General features: G+C 36.3%; 1 protein-coding gene across 1 annotated transcript in view; it reads left to right on the plus strand.

The window, feature by feature from the left end:
- MGAT4C (MGAT4 family member C) overlaps window positions 1-15,561 on the plus strand; it is a 449,137-nt gene that overhangs the window by 98,761 nt on the left and 334,815 nt on the right. The window contains exon 2 of the mRNA XM_009945269.2: window positions 11,213-11,312. The gene's annotated coding sequence lies outside the window, so the exon portion shown is untranslated. The remainder of the gene's footprint in view (window positions 1-11,212; window positions 11,313-15,561) is intronic.

Below are 15,561 nucleotides of genomic sequence, written 5' to 3' on the forward strand. Positions count from 1 at the left end.
GAACGAAATTGAAAATTTAACTGTTAACTTTGTCTGTATTATGTACTTAAAACACATTAAGTGTAACAGTCACATTTTAATAATGTTCACTGTATCAGGTGCAAAAAATTCAAAGATAGGAAACTCACATTGTGTTGCCAGACTGTAGGAATGTCTTTCTTTAGCAAGTGCTTGGTGAGGAAGAGGTTTTGGTTTTGAATTGTTTTTTATATTACCGTGAAGAATTGTATTGTAAGAACTCTTTTGAAACCTGTGCCCCGGTTCTAAGACCCTTCCAGAGTTCTCAGTGTTTTAGGATATAAGATCTCAAATTTTACCTTGAGACCCCGAACACCCTTACCTTAATCTTGCCCTATACTGAATACATTATCTAGTACATTTTATTAATATATTATATTATCTAATACATTATCTAAAATGTCTTCACTACCTTCTCAGATGGGTTAGTTTTGCTTAGTTTTACTTAGGGGTGGCTCCCTGAAAGTGTTTCTCTGCTTTAAAACCTCCTAATTTCTGTGGTTTCCTTTTTATTCTTTTAATGATGCACTTTATTTCTGTGTTTCGTTAGACCAGTGTTACGTGAGATTCCTCCCTAAGTAATATAAATAGTGCAACAGCTGAAATTAACTCCCTGAGAACTCGCACAGATTAAACTACCTCTGCTAACGACAGACAACAAACAAAATAAATAGGGAATAGAATGAGACCTGTAAAATTTTGTTACTGATCTCTTCTTTCACCTAAGACAGATTTATAAAGTTAGTGATTTATTTATTTTCCTGTGTGAAGTTTCTGGTTTTGTTTTAAGGTTAATTTCAATAGACTTGAAAGACTTTAAGACATTGATTATCGGGATCTGTGGAGTCCAAGTCATTAGAGAATTTTTCCTTTGTAATTCTTCTGGCTACTGTAAGTCACTTTACTGATGAATGAACACTGCTGAGAATAGTTGGAAAATAATAAAGCTAGCTAAATCTTGTTTAAAATTCAAATAAATTGAAATTAAGTTTATCTTTCAATGAACTTGCTTTCACAAATTCTTGCTGCAGGAGTGACTTTGTATGGCGTTTTATCTTGAGTATTTTTCTTTGTCTGTAAACTAGGAGATATTTGATCCATTTTAAGTAGCTGTAACAGTGATATTTTTTACATCTACCTGATGTTTTAAATTGTGGATGAAATCTGCCAAACTGGGAAGATAAAAATACATGCCATTGAACTCAACAAGACCTAGTTCACAAGCTTCTTAGCCACTCAGCACTGTGGGAGGTGGGAGTCGCTACCTCTCACAGGGACAAATAGCAATTTAGTAGGACAAAAAAATATGAAGTTTATTTTTTTTAGAAATGTTCTATGTAAAGAATGAACGGTTGTCACTGAAAGCTTACTGACACTTCCACAAGGAGATCTGAGGAAGAAATAAAAATTGTCTACAAAATTACAGGCTTTGTTTCACTGTAACATGAAAAGATGCTGGTGAGGACATGGTTATAAAACAAGTAAAGTTGTTCAATAAATGTCAGAATACTAATGCACTAGAGGAATCTTCTTTGTTATCAAATTCAGCGTTTTGCTGTTGTAGGTAACCATGAACTTTTTCCCTAGTTATATTAAAACCTATTTCATTATTTCTTTAATAAATTACACCATTAATCTTCAAGTTCTCTATTTTCAATAGAAGAGTCTTGTATGCTCTTTTAAGATTAATTTTAAGTGTTTCAAAAGACTTAAAGTATACAAACTGAAAAAAACTTATTTTCTCTGTGTGTGAGTTTTATTTCCTCTTTTGATTTGCATCTTCTTTTGATATTTTAACGTAATTTAATTATCTAATATAGCTATCAAGAGTTTCTAGAGAAATGTTTCACTTTTGTTGCCTGGCAATTAGTTTCATGTAAGATATGTCAGCATTGCTGATGCAACATGGACAACCAACGAACAATGAGGTGTCCTTTTTCTTCCTTTATACAGTTGTCGTTCAGCAGTGCACCTCTAATGAGCATCTTGAGTTTCTGAAACACTGTACTAAAAAGATATTGTAGTTTCCAATGAACATGCTGATGGCTGAAGTAGAGCTTTTGATACATGAATACCTTTGATCAGCCTTGCTCTCTGGGACCCATTAGGAAAGGTTTTACAATGTGTATCATTTAGGGAGCTTAAGATGTAGAAATACATTGAAATAAAGATAACCCTGAACTCCAAGCTGAATTATAGGACTATCCCCTTGCATATCAAGGTAATATGATACCAAGAGGTCACAAGCAAATAAATAATGTAGCTCTACGTAGTGCTTGGAATGGGTTGTGTCTGTGAAATGTAGCAAATTGGTGAAGGTACTCAGTTGTCGCAGCCTACAATTATTTCAGTATAAAGTGGAAGAAAAGAAGGTTATCAGGAGTAGTCAGCATGGATTCACCAAAGGGAAATCATGCCTGACCAATCTGATAGCTTTCTACGATGACATGACTGGCTGGGTAGACGAAGGGAGAGCCGTGGATGTTGTCTACCTTGACTTCAGCAAGGCTTTTGACACAGTCTCCCATGATATCCTCCTGGCGAAGCTGAGGAAGTGTGGGCTGGATGAGTGGTCGGTGAAGTGGATAGAGAACTGGCTGAATGGCAGAACTCAGAGGGTTGTCATCAGCGGCGCTGAGTCTAGTTGGAGGCTGGTGACAAGTGGTGTCCCCCAGGGGTCAGTACTGGGCCCAGTCTTGTTTAACTTCTTCATCAACGACCTGGATGAAGAGTTAGAATGTACCCTCAGCAAGTTTGCTGATGACACCAAACTGGGAGGTGTGGTAGATACACCAGAAGGCTGTGGTGCCATTCAGCGTGACCTGGATAGGCTGGAAAGCTGGGCAGAGAGGAACCTGATGAGGTTCAACAAGAGCAAGTGCAGGGTCCTGCACCTGGGGAGGAACAACCTCATGCACCAGTACAGGCTTGGGGTGGACCTGCTGGAGAGCAGCTCTGCGGAGAGGGACCTGGGTGTCCTGGTGGACGACAGGTTAACCATGAGCCAGCAGTGTGCCCTGGCTGCCAAGAAAGCCAATGGGATCCTGGGGTGCATCAAGAAGAGTGTGGCCAGCAGGACGAGGGAGGTTCTCCTTCCCCTCTACACTGCCTTAGTGAGGCCTCATCTGGAGTACTGTGTCCAGTTCTGGGCTCCCCAGTTCAAGAAAGATGAAGAGCTACTGGAGAGAGTCCAGCGGAGGGCTACGAGGATGGTGAGGGGACTGGAACATCTCCCCTACGAGGAGAGGCTGAGGGAACTGGGCTTTTTCAGCCTGAAGAAGAGAAGGCTGCGAGAGGACCTAATAAATGCTTATAAATATCTGAAGGGTGGGTGTCAGGAGGATGGGGCCAAGCTCTTTTCAGTGGTGCCCAGTGACAGGACAAGGGGCAATGGGCACAAACTGAGGCACAGGAAGTTCCGTCTGAACATGAGGAAGAACTTCTTCCCTCTGAGGGTGACGGAGCACTGGAACAGGCTGCCCAGGGAGGTTGTGGAGTCTCCTTCTCTGGAGATATTCAAGACCCACCTGGACAAGGTCCTGTGCAGCCTGCTGTAGGTGACCCTGCTTCGGCAGGGGGGTTGGACTAGATGACCCACAGAGGTCCCTTCCAACCCCTACTATTCTGTGATTCTGTGATTCTGTGAGATAAGGCATCACTGTTCTTCTCTAAACCATTTTATCTTGACCACAAAAGGGAGAAAGTCCACTTACTCTTGGGGTGCAGATGTTGTTTCAGCATGCAAATGTATTATAACTACAGCATCTTTCTTTTGGGAATTTCAGAGACCTAGAAGTGACCCTCTTATTTTTGTGAACCATATTAGGATTTTCATCACTTGAGATAACCTATGTGAAAACCAGACAGATTGGAGTTTTGTTGTGCAAATATTAGCCTACAGTGTGATAGGAAGAGCTGTAAACAGTTTGTTAAGTATTCAGAGAATGATTTTTGTCACTTTTTCTGTTTGTATGCAACCTGAAAGTATCCGCTGGGGGCAGAGAGGAGAACTGCATTTGGGAGGAGGCTGATGCTCAAAGTGGAATGAAAATTGGATACGCCGAAGTGACATAACTTTCTCAATGGGGAATGTAAGGGTCAATTAGAAATAGAAAGTCAAATATTTTGTCTGAAGAGTTTTCATGAGACACAAGAAAGATATCTCCAAGATAACTGAAAGACAGAAGATAAAGCTGACCTGTAACAGAGTTGGGAAGACGAATGTATAAATAGAAAGATAGTGGGGGCCACTGGACAGGTGGCAAATGAATAAAGTGCTCATGCTGCCTCTCCTCTTTCCAGGAGAGTTCTGAGGGAGGAGAAAAAGAAAGAAACTGTCGGAAAAAGGAATGATGAAAGACAACTCATGCAGATTTTTCCTTAGAGGCCCAACATTAATGAGCCTGTAATGGGTTTATTACACTGTTATCTTTTGCTGAAATAAGTAAAGTTAAGTAGTTAGGCTAATAAGAAATGGAGTATCAGGTCAGATTAAAAAGGGAAGAGACAAAAGTTAAAAGTGGAACTCTGCATTACTAGTCAGTTACAAGCAGTTTGAACACAAAACAGGTATAATTTAGTATTGTGGGACCTTGATATTTTCAGCTATCTAGTCTGAAAACTAAATTATCTCCTCTAAGATGATGTGTTTCTTACAGAAGTACATACTATTAGTTCTATATAGGTACACACATTCACATAAACTTATGTGAAATATTTCTATTTTTTATAGTAAATAAAAAAGTTAATGACACACTTTAACAGAGGTTTGCTGGTTTACATGGTTGAGAAACTTTTATGTTGAACACTCGTTTTGACTCTGGAAGGCAAGCATGACATCATAAACCAAATAAATGTCTTCACTGATTTATATCACAGGATAGATGTCAACAAAGTACTCCTTACTGGGTAGTGCAGAGGAGTGGAGGAAGAGTTGTTTGTTTGTTTTTAGATTTTGACAATTTGATTAGTTTTATAAAAAGTGTGTTGTATATTTATTCCTGCTCTGTTGCTATCTGCCAAACCACACATCAACCTCAACAGCCACAGTTTAAACTAAAATAATGTAATTAAGCTGCAGCAGTTTAGGATGAGATTTGATTTGTCTAGGTTTCATCTTTGAAAGGTTTCACATAAAATGTTTTGTGGAGCAGTTGAATTCAGGATAGTATTTTGGCAGGCCTCTTCCTGGACCACCTGATGCCTTGCTGCAAGTCCCTGTGTTTCTGAGATCTTGCTTGAAAGAAAGCATGTGGGAAAGCTATAGCCTGGGTGCAGTAGCCATTGAAACAATGAGGACCCTGGCTGTAGTCAAGGGATTCCTGAACCTGGCATACTGTGACTGCTGCCCTGGGAGCATAACATCCTGGGATTCAAAGTCCACAATTTGAGTGACTTGACCATGTTATAGAGCTTCTGCATCTGTTTTGTGGAATCACACAATGGCTGAGGTTGGCGGAGATCTCTGGACATCATCTAGTCCAAACCACTGCTCATATCAGGATCACCTAGAGCTGGTCTTTCAGGGATTCAGCTATCAGGTTTCAAATATCACCAAGGATGGAGCCACCATAACCTTTCCAGGAAACCTGGTCCAGTGTTTGACCACCACCACAGTTAAGTTTCTTCACACACTTAAATGGAGTTTTCTGTACTTCAGTTTGTGTCTAATGCTGCTTGTCTTGCCACTGGGTGCCACTGGGGAAAGTCTGCTTCTGTCTTCTTTACACTCTCCTATCATGTGTTCATACCTTACTGCTTGGCATGCCTTGTTTTGCAACTTGGGCTGGCACCAACCTATACAGAAGGAAGAATGATAACCTTTCCAGTGATTTCTGTTGCAGAGCTGTAACTTAAACCTGGAAGACCTGTTGCTTTTGGAAAATCTAGAAGAAAGAGCAACTGGAAAATGCTAGGATACTAGTGTTTGGGAATACTAGCATTTGGCTAGTATGGGAAGTTTGAGAGGAAAATAGTGTTGCATTTAATTTGGACCAAAATCAATGAAAAAGAAAATTTTTTAAAACTGCAGATGTAACTTAGTCTTTACTGGTGTTTTATTTGCACTGGCTAGACTGATAACATTTAAACTTTTTTTCCCCCTTGATGCATAGTTTTGCTTATAATTTTCTTTACTTCTTCAAGTAGAGAAATCAGAACCGAGTAGAAGTGTAATACAAATATTGTTTAAGAGCAGAACACTATATATACTGTAAACTGCTTGGACCTGTGTATCTAGATAATTATATACAATCCACTAAAGCATAATTCGTTCACTTTAAAACATCTTAGAACTCAGTTTTTTAAAGTTTCCAATTGTATTCTAAGATACAAGAAAGTTATGAGATCAGAACACTGTGAAGAGTTTTACTTATAAGTTTTTTTGAACAACAAATAGGTTTGATTGCAACAATATTGCAGTGATAATAATAATGATTCAAAAACTAGTTATAAAGCTTTCCCCAAGCAAAAAACACCTGAATTTTTTGCAGTATTTTCATTTAGAAAGTTGCTTTTATTTTCATAGTGAATTCTTTGGAGACTTCTAATTAACAAGAAATTTCATTTTAAGCACAATTATTTGTACTGGAAACATACATATCCTAAGTATTGTCCATTCTGTGGATGCTACAGACACCCTACTACTGTGAGAGCTCCACTTGGTTGATTTTGATTACCTTAGCTGGAGATGTATCTCATAACATTCACCTGTAGTCCTAGAAGATTAAGTCTGACTTTTCAGAGGTTACAGGCATATCCAATAAAATTGCTTGTTTGGGGGAACTCTCGTCTGTAAAAGACTGACTCATGCACTGAATGAAAAACGTGGAAGAAGATTCATGAATGGAATAGGTATAAGAAACAGCTGAGTGTTGACATACTTGATACACAACTGCAAGAGCCAGCTTGTGTACTAGGGGCACTGCATATTAAGAGTGTAGAAGGAGGGTGCAGTAAAAGTAAAGAAGTGTTGATGGTGTAAGATATATGGAGGTTTTTTAATTCAAATCTGTTTCAGTTAATTCCTCTGAAAAGATGTCATGCCTTCTTTTTTTTTAACTGTCATTTAGATCTGGGCTTTTTCTTTTCTGATCAGTGTGGTTGCCATCTCTACTATTTTGTTTCTAACACCTTCATTAAGTTTGGCTTGTTGTTGAAGACCACGTTAAGAGTTATATCCTTATTTGCAAAATGACTATGTTAATTCAGAGCTTTTGTATTTGAATGCTGATCAATGTGATTTTTTTTTTTTTATTTTACTGCTCTCTTTTCCATTTAATTTTATCATGTGTGATTGAAAGTCATAGATATAATATGCTTAATTTCCCAAACTATAGTGAAATGGCATTCAGGAGCTTTTGCTTTGGCACTGAAAGCATGTGTGTTTATAGAATAGAATTTATAATAGAACACATTTGTTTACATTTGTTAGATGAATATTTATCAAACATTTTTTCAAACCTGGAATATGTTTACTGCAAGATCTTTGGGTCAGTATTAATGATTGTGCCATATGCCTGTATATTTCTGAACCAGGTGGCTGGCAATCATGTATAGTGGTATCCAGATGAGCAGCAGTTCAGTGACAGCGAGAAAAAAATCTCTTGTAAAGTGCACACATTTCTATGAACAATCCCTGTTTTCTTCTTTGACTTTCTTGTTCAGTTCCAAAACCAATTTGAGTATGAAATACCCTACTCTTAGATGATCATTCAGTATTGGATAACCAGATTTTTTTTAAGATATGATTGAAAGACAAATGTTACTAAATAAAGAACATCAATATTAGCATTATCCTCTCTGCACTGCTGGTTAAGTTTCTGGTATTGTACATCTCTTGCAAGAGCACAAAGACCAGTAGGTGCTGTATGATCTATTTCCCTAAACATACATGTGTCTCTATAGTTAGAATAAACTTGTTTCCTTAAATGCTATTTTGTCGTGCTAATTCTTGTTCCGATACAGTTTAGATGCTTCCATTTTGCTGAATCTCTTTCTGCACCTGTGCTGACAAGACTTACATTCTTTTCCAGTCCTTCACTGAATAATGAAGAACACAATTTCAGTTGTGACACTATTGGAGAAATAAAACTTTTTCATAATGTCAGTCAGCCAGAGGGTACGCTCCACGCACACAATTTTTTTTATCATTCCAACTTATATTTTCTTTCCTGAGACTTCTAAGAATGTATACAGCCAGTAGATACAGTTGGTCTAAGGTTTTCACAGACTTTTTTTCAATGTAATCTTTGACTTTGTATGTGCTAATCTTTCCCTCCCAATATCTAACTACAAAGAAACAGATAGGGTGGTTTTCAGTGTTTTTTAGTTTGTCTGTCAGAATTTTTGCATTGCTTCAAGATACTACTGTGTGCCTTTTTTATAGATATATGTATGATGAATATTGTGTACAATGTGAATTTCTAATGCATGTTTTTTCTGAAGTGTCAGAAAACCCCAGTTTAAATTCTTTCAGTGGAAGATTCATACTCAGAGTCAAAGGGTGTGGAGTTGTTTATTTTCCTCAAAGTTCGAGAAATTAAAGTGACGCATAGACAGTTTACCTAAGTTGGTCTCTCCTATATTTTTTGTACAAATATACTTACAGAGAGAGAGATATTTTAAGGACGTGACAAGTTCTGATTTTAGTGCAATTTCAGCCAGAGAAGACTCATAGTTTTATTGCCGTCATAAATCTGGAACTTAAAGAAAACCTACTGTTTAAGAGGGGAAATCTTTCTTTTATAGATAAACTTGAATTAGTACTGGTATGTGTATGGGGTCTTTTGAGAGAAACTCCCATACTGTTTTTTTTTTTTTACTTTGTTTTCACTTTGACCAGTTCCTTTTTTTTCACAGTTTAACTAAAAAACCCCATAACTGGTTTGCTAAAGCAACATACAGTTTATCATGTTACCTGGTGACCTTGATCTGTGCTGTATACTCTGGCAAGGAACATTTAGAGACTTACATTGTCTGGTATTGTCACATGAGCCTCTGTCTATTAGTTCCAAGACTGTTTTCTACATGAGAAGTGATGTTCAGCACCCAACTGGTGAGTGACTTCTCCTGGACCAATCTGACCTGCTCTGATAACAGTAAGGTGCTATTAAAAAAAAAGTTAACTAAGCAGGTCAGGAGGAACACTTTACGTAACTCTTGTCACAGAAGAAATAAAAATCTGAAGTCCTTTGTGTCCTAAACACAGCTACCCAAGTTCAGCAAACTCTGTGGCAGAGACAGTGTTTTGGGGATTTTATGCATATTTAAGGAGGAAAGAAACAGCTGAATCATGCACACATTCTGTTACTGTTTGCCATTTATACACATCTTCAGAATAAGTTATTTTGCCCTTTTTTTGTGGGAATTTGTTCCTAAATTAGCTATGTCATTTTATATTCCCCATAATCTGAAGGAGAGTATAAGAAAGGGATAAGCACAGACATATCTAGACAATAATGGTTCTTGCTAATATATCATGGTATTCAGGATGTGTTTGCTGTATCTATTCTGTGAGACAGAATATCAAACATACAAACTGAGCAAGAGACATTACAGAACTACTGAAATTTAACATACCATTTAGATTGCTTTATTAAATGTAGAGTGAGATTTTTGTGAATGTGTATAAATTTTTAGCTCCAACAGGGAATAAGAACTTGGAGAAGTTCAAGTTCTACTCCAAAATTCTTCCTCTTGTCTCCTGGGAGAACCTGTGAGAAATCCAAATTCAAAGTACATGAAGCACTCTAGATTTATACATTATCTCTTCATTGTTTTTTACAAACTTTGAGCCATTTTTTCTAAAGATGTCTTTTGTTATGCACAACAAAATTCTTAATCTAGATTCTAAATGCCAGTCTAGAGCGCACTCTCACAGAGAATAAGATACATAGACTGTAGTACTAGAGAATTCAGTAAATTTTGTTATATCTTTCCCCTCACTGACTTTTGTTTTATTGTTTACCTTGTAACTTTTTGGCTCATAAAAATATTTCTAATTCCAATGTGAAGGGACCTTTCCTCTAATAATTCTATTTAAACAATAGTGTTGATACACATTTGAATGTACAGTTTGCTATCTATTAAAAATTTAAGTTTGTCAGCATAAAGAGTTCCCAAAAGGAAAATGAAAATTAGATGTATCCTGTCACTAGGAGCAGCAGTTTGAGCAGTAATATTTCAGCTAAATATTTTTGCTTGCTTTGAGCTGATAGCATATAAATACTGTTCTGCCTGAATGGCCTGTCATCTTACGGAAAGTTTAATCTTTATGCATTATGCCCCCATTTTTCCTCCTTAGCCTCATTTCAATCAAGATATTTTTCAATCTCTGTAGTTTAGAAAACATCTATTAAAGGGAAGACAGTGGTGCTTCATGGGTTCTGTATGACAGTACATATGATGTGCTTGGATGACATATTTGACTACAGGCACTATGTTCGAGTGGAAAAGCAACTACTAATAGACAAGAAACAGTCAACAGCAGCTTAGTTCATAACTTTCCATGATTCTTAAATATCTGAGTCCTTTTCTGCTGTAGAGCAGACATATTTTTCTCCCCAAACACCTCAAGCTTAATTTCTATTTTTAGAAACAAACTAATAAGAGTAATTTACCAAGAAAGGACTAGATGATCTTTAAAGGTCCCTTCCAACCCACTCCATTCATAATTCAGAATGATAATTTTGTTGTTCTCTTATTTTAAATGAGCTGCGTGCAAACGTTTGCCAGCTAGACCACTAAAACACTTCATCACATAAATGAGAAATGAAGAATAATATACAGCTATAGTTCTGCTCTATGCTTGTTTGAAAAAAGGATCATTCAAATTTTGCCTTGCACTTTCAAGCTTTAATCTTTATATGTGTATGGAAACGTCACTGCTCCATTGACACAATGAGGGGTATGTGTATGAATTCTCCCAGAACAGTCAACACATGCAAGGAGAGCAAATTCTCTGCTTCTGCCCCCAGAATATTAATTTATTCTGTGCAGAGTTTTTCTCCTCCTGAATTACTCATTCACAGCGTGTGGATCAACCTGTGTTAGCACCAGAAAAAAGAATGTTAACATGACCAAGTTTAACTATTTTGTACACAAAAAAATGATTTTGTAAGGTGAGCCACTGGGTAGAAGGAGAGAGGAAAAAAGTATTCTGAAAGATTTACTTGAATTTCTTTTCTCTCTGCAGACTCCTTTTAGTGAAGCAGCTGTGGCTTGGATTTCATTGTGTGACTTTGACACTTCCTGTCAAGCCCTTCAGATAACTGCTAGATCTGGCAATGTTAAAGGTAAGTGCACTTTTCAACTTTAAAGCAAATAACTTCAAGAAAACAGAAACCTCTGTATTTAGTGGGTATTGTTATTAATATTTTGTATTAAAACATCTGACTTCTGCAAAGGGAGGGGCTTTTTCTAATCCGTTCCAAAATGTATTACTTTGTTTAATTTATTCGTGGTAGTTTCGAAGTTGTAAGTTAAAAAAAAGAAAAACACCTTCAGAAAGGAAACAGAAAAGAGGAATTAGAAACAAATTTTTCTCTGTATGACTTGGGATTCTTAAAACAAAAATTCAAGTTTTTAGATCTATTACATGTGACAGGAGGGCAGATGAAAAGTGGCGTTCTCTGTATAACTAAGAAATCTGCTTCATCAATGGATTTGCAAATAAGGTGAGTGTAGTTCTCGTTTGATTGTTTGGTTTGTTTGGGGGTTTTTGTTAGTTTTTTTTCTAAAGCAGAAAACAAAGACTAGCCAACCTTAATCAAAATAATCAAGTGAAATGGAGAGAGCTAAATAAACAGAAGGCTGACAAAGCTGTCAGGTTAGGGCTTGGTCATTTACATGATTCTGGATGTCTTCTGTGAAATCAGCCTCAGTAAACCCAGTGTCATCAAGCGTACTAATTTTGCTAGACAGATAGAGAAGGGATATCTATGTAATCAGCCCTTTACATTAAACATAGTATGTAAAATGCTTAATTAACATATGAATAAATATCAAAAGGAATAGAATGAATGCTTTATAAATCAGCATTTCTTTTATCTCTCAGGAAGACATTTTTCATCCTTTACATATCTGTGGGTCAGATATTGCCTCAAGGAGAAAGAAAGCTCATGAATAATTTAAAAATCACCATTTTTGTTTCTGATGAGAGCAATGAGAAGAGCTTTCAGGGGAAGCTGTATACAAGATATTCCAAAGAGTATTATTTATTAAAAGCAGACTTTTCCCTTGTACTGGGGTCCCTAGTAGAAGAAAGACATGGACCTTTTAGAGAGACTCCAGGGGAGAAGGATGAAAACGACCAGAAGACTGGAACACCACTCCTATGCAGAAAGGCTTAGAGAGTTGGGGTTGTTCAGCCTAGAGAATAAAAGCCTCAAGGGGGACTTTGTTGCGGCCTTTCAATGTATAGAGAAGGTCATAAGAATGATAGAGAGAGACATTTTACCAAGGGACGTTTACCAAGACCTAGTGAAAACACAAGAGGCAATGATTTTACTTTGAAAAAGGGTAGATTTTGATTGGTTATAAGAAAGAAATCTTTTATGATGAGGGTAGTGGGGCACTGAAACAGGTTTCCTAGAGAAGTTGTGGATGCCTCATCTCTGGATGGGTTTGAGGTCAGGTTGGATAAGCAACCTGATCTAGCTGAAGATGTCCCTGCCTACAGCAGGAAGGTTGGACTAGATGATCTCTGGAGGTCCCTTCCATCCCAAAACTTTGATTCTATGATTCTATTGTGTATCTGTGTGTTTGAAAACACTTGAGAAACATTCCTTATCTTTATGCAGAATTCCCAAATCCTGGATAGAAACTGCTTCCTTCAGTATGTGAAAAAATGTTGAATTACTCGCAAAACAGAAAAAGTTTTAAAAATGCTGTTCTAAACTACATAAGCTGCTATTTTTTATTTTATTGTGATATTTTATCACATTGTTTTGAAGGAAACATTTTCCTGAAATGCTGTATCAACATTATGCACACTCCTCCACATGCTGTTATTCTTATGATCGACTCTGCTACGACATTAATAGTGAAATAGGTTTTAAATGTCTTTGTCCTCTAGCACACAGTGATATCAAAGATCTGTTTTAATCTTTTTACTTTCCTGTTAACTTCTTTTCTAGCATTATCCTAATGTCCTGTCTGCTTTAATCTCTTCTGTTGATCTTTTCCTTATTGACTCAGAAATATCCAATTTCAATCCAAAACACTAGTAAAATCAATTGTTCAGAACTTTGTTTTTCCTGGGAAAGTAATATCTCTCTTGTCATGACTTAAAACTGTAAATGCCATTCATGTTTTGCCTCTTCCAAAATTACAGACCTGTAATTATATTTACATATTGTGTTCAGATAAGAAACCTTGTCAATATTATGAAAACATGCAAATCTGTAAAATAAATAACTCTAGAAATAGGATGCATCCATTCTGAGCAATCACAGTATGAAAAACTTGCTAAGTGGATCTTCTAATAATTGTTATCTAAACAAGAATTTTAACATTTTCTACTCGTGGTTTGATGTCTAATTCTAGCTAAAAGAAAACAAGAACTGGGTAATTCAGTGGAATGAAATTAATTATTACAAAAGTTGTATATTCACTCAGAGCGTTATAGGTATCTGTATTAAAAAATAACAAATAGTTCTCTGTCAAACTGTGATACACTTTGTGGAAACAGAGTTCATACCTACCTTGGAACTTTAGGGAAAGTGATTGATAAGCTTCTGTCTGAATCTCATAAGCACAGTAAAAATCATCGTAATGAAAGACTGTAACCTAGAATAATAAAAGCACTAACTGCACATTAATATTAGTGTCAAGAAATTGATAATGGAGAAACGTCTCTGGAGAAGAAAATGTTACCCCTATTGTACCAAAACATTAGGAAACTGGAACCACAGACCTAGTATTATGATGAAGTTTTTTTCATCCAGAGTACAGTCAATGAATTATTACGCTATACTTTTATATGTGTTTGAAGCACTTTAATAGCTGTTGTCCAAACTGAACCTAGAAGCTAAGAAGACTCTTATGTCATTATATACATTGAAGCTCCACATAAATAGAACAAATCAAAATTTGAAAAATAATTTATTGGGTGAAGAAAAGGTAAGGATTACTTAGAAACCAAGCATTGATTTACTGTTAATAAGTATTATCATCAGTTAGTCCACCTCTACTATTTGTGGCAACCAATACAGGTAATTTTTTAATGAGGTGATGGAGACATGTTTCTGTTCTTTATTCCTTTTCCAAAATATTTGTTGCCTATTAGCAGTAGCTTATTCTTCTGATAATATGGTTTGTCAACAGATTCTTAATATTTTCCATTTAAATTTATTTTCTCTGATAGTTGACAAATAAATCACTATTGGTAATCTGCTGACATGCAGTTGTTTCTAGGCCGTTAAGTTTCACTTATACTTGACTTACTATTAGTATATGAATTAAAAGAAAAGGTGATTATAATTCAGCAGAGAAAACAATTTTTCTGACATAACTGTCAGTATAGGAATATATTGAAAATACCAATCTTGTACTTATTTGTCAGGATCATAAAACTTACTTTTTCAGGTGGTGAGTTTTTCTATTCAGTCTTAATGCGTGACAAAACTAATTCCTTCATGCTCTCTCTAGTCACAAGAAGAAACATGGCACATCTCTATTCTCTGTACCTTAAAATTATGCAGTTTTCCTAGTCTCTGACTATACATGATTTACTTCATCTATTTGCTGGTGTTGTATTGTACTACATTTAGAATAAAATAACATTATCTGATGTATCTAAAGTAACCATAAATTCATCTTTTTTGTTGAGCTCAGGAGTTAAATCCTTAACAAAGTGGATATGGCACATGAAATCACTTTCTGGTTTCTGTTTTGATAGGCTTACATATATAGTTGCTAATAAAATCGCCGACACCTATATTCATGTAATATTGCATACACCAGAGAGAAAGATATACGAAGTGGAAATGTGCAACATATTTTACTTGATTTGCTATAAACTCTCTGGTGCATTTCAGGAGGTGAAAATAGTGTTTCTTGATGTATTTCGGGAATAAATCCTTTATATCTGATTACAATGCAGATGAGCATCATAAATTATTGTAATCTGAGACGGTTAATCTCCTGGTGCAATCTTCTTCCATCTGCTTCAGGTATAAAGCTTAGAGGGAATTTGCTGCAATTACTGAATGCAATTTGGCTTCAGATGCAATCCCCCAACCTGAAAGTCCCTATGTGAATGAAAATTCCTTTGTAATACTTCTGACATTTCTGCTATTTCGAAAAACTCTGCTACTTTATAATACAAACATTGTTAGTTATGAGAAATTATGGAACTGCTAGTGAAAATCTGCATGAGAACAAATGGAAAATCTGAATGACTCTGAAGTTAGAATGTAGTCTGGCATTTCGAATCTTAAAATGCTGATAATGCTAATTCAGTAATTATTAGTACTTAGGAGGTTTACTTAATACATAAGGAGAGAGATAACAAGCCAGAAGTCAGTGTAAGTGGCTTAAAGG

The sequence above is a fragment of the Opisthocomus hoazin genome, chromosome 8 (assembly GCF_030867145.1).
Source record: "Opisthocomus hoazin isolate bOpiHoa1 chromosome 8, bOpiHoa1.hap1, whole genome shotgun sequence".
Taxonomy (NCBI): Eukaryota; Metazoa; Chordata; class Aves; order Opisthocomiformes; family Opisthocomidae; genus Opisthocomus; species Opisthocomus hoazin.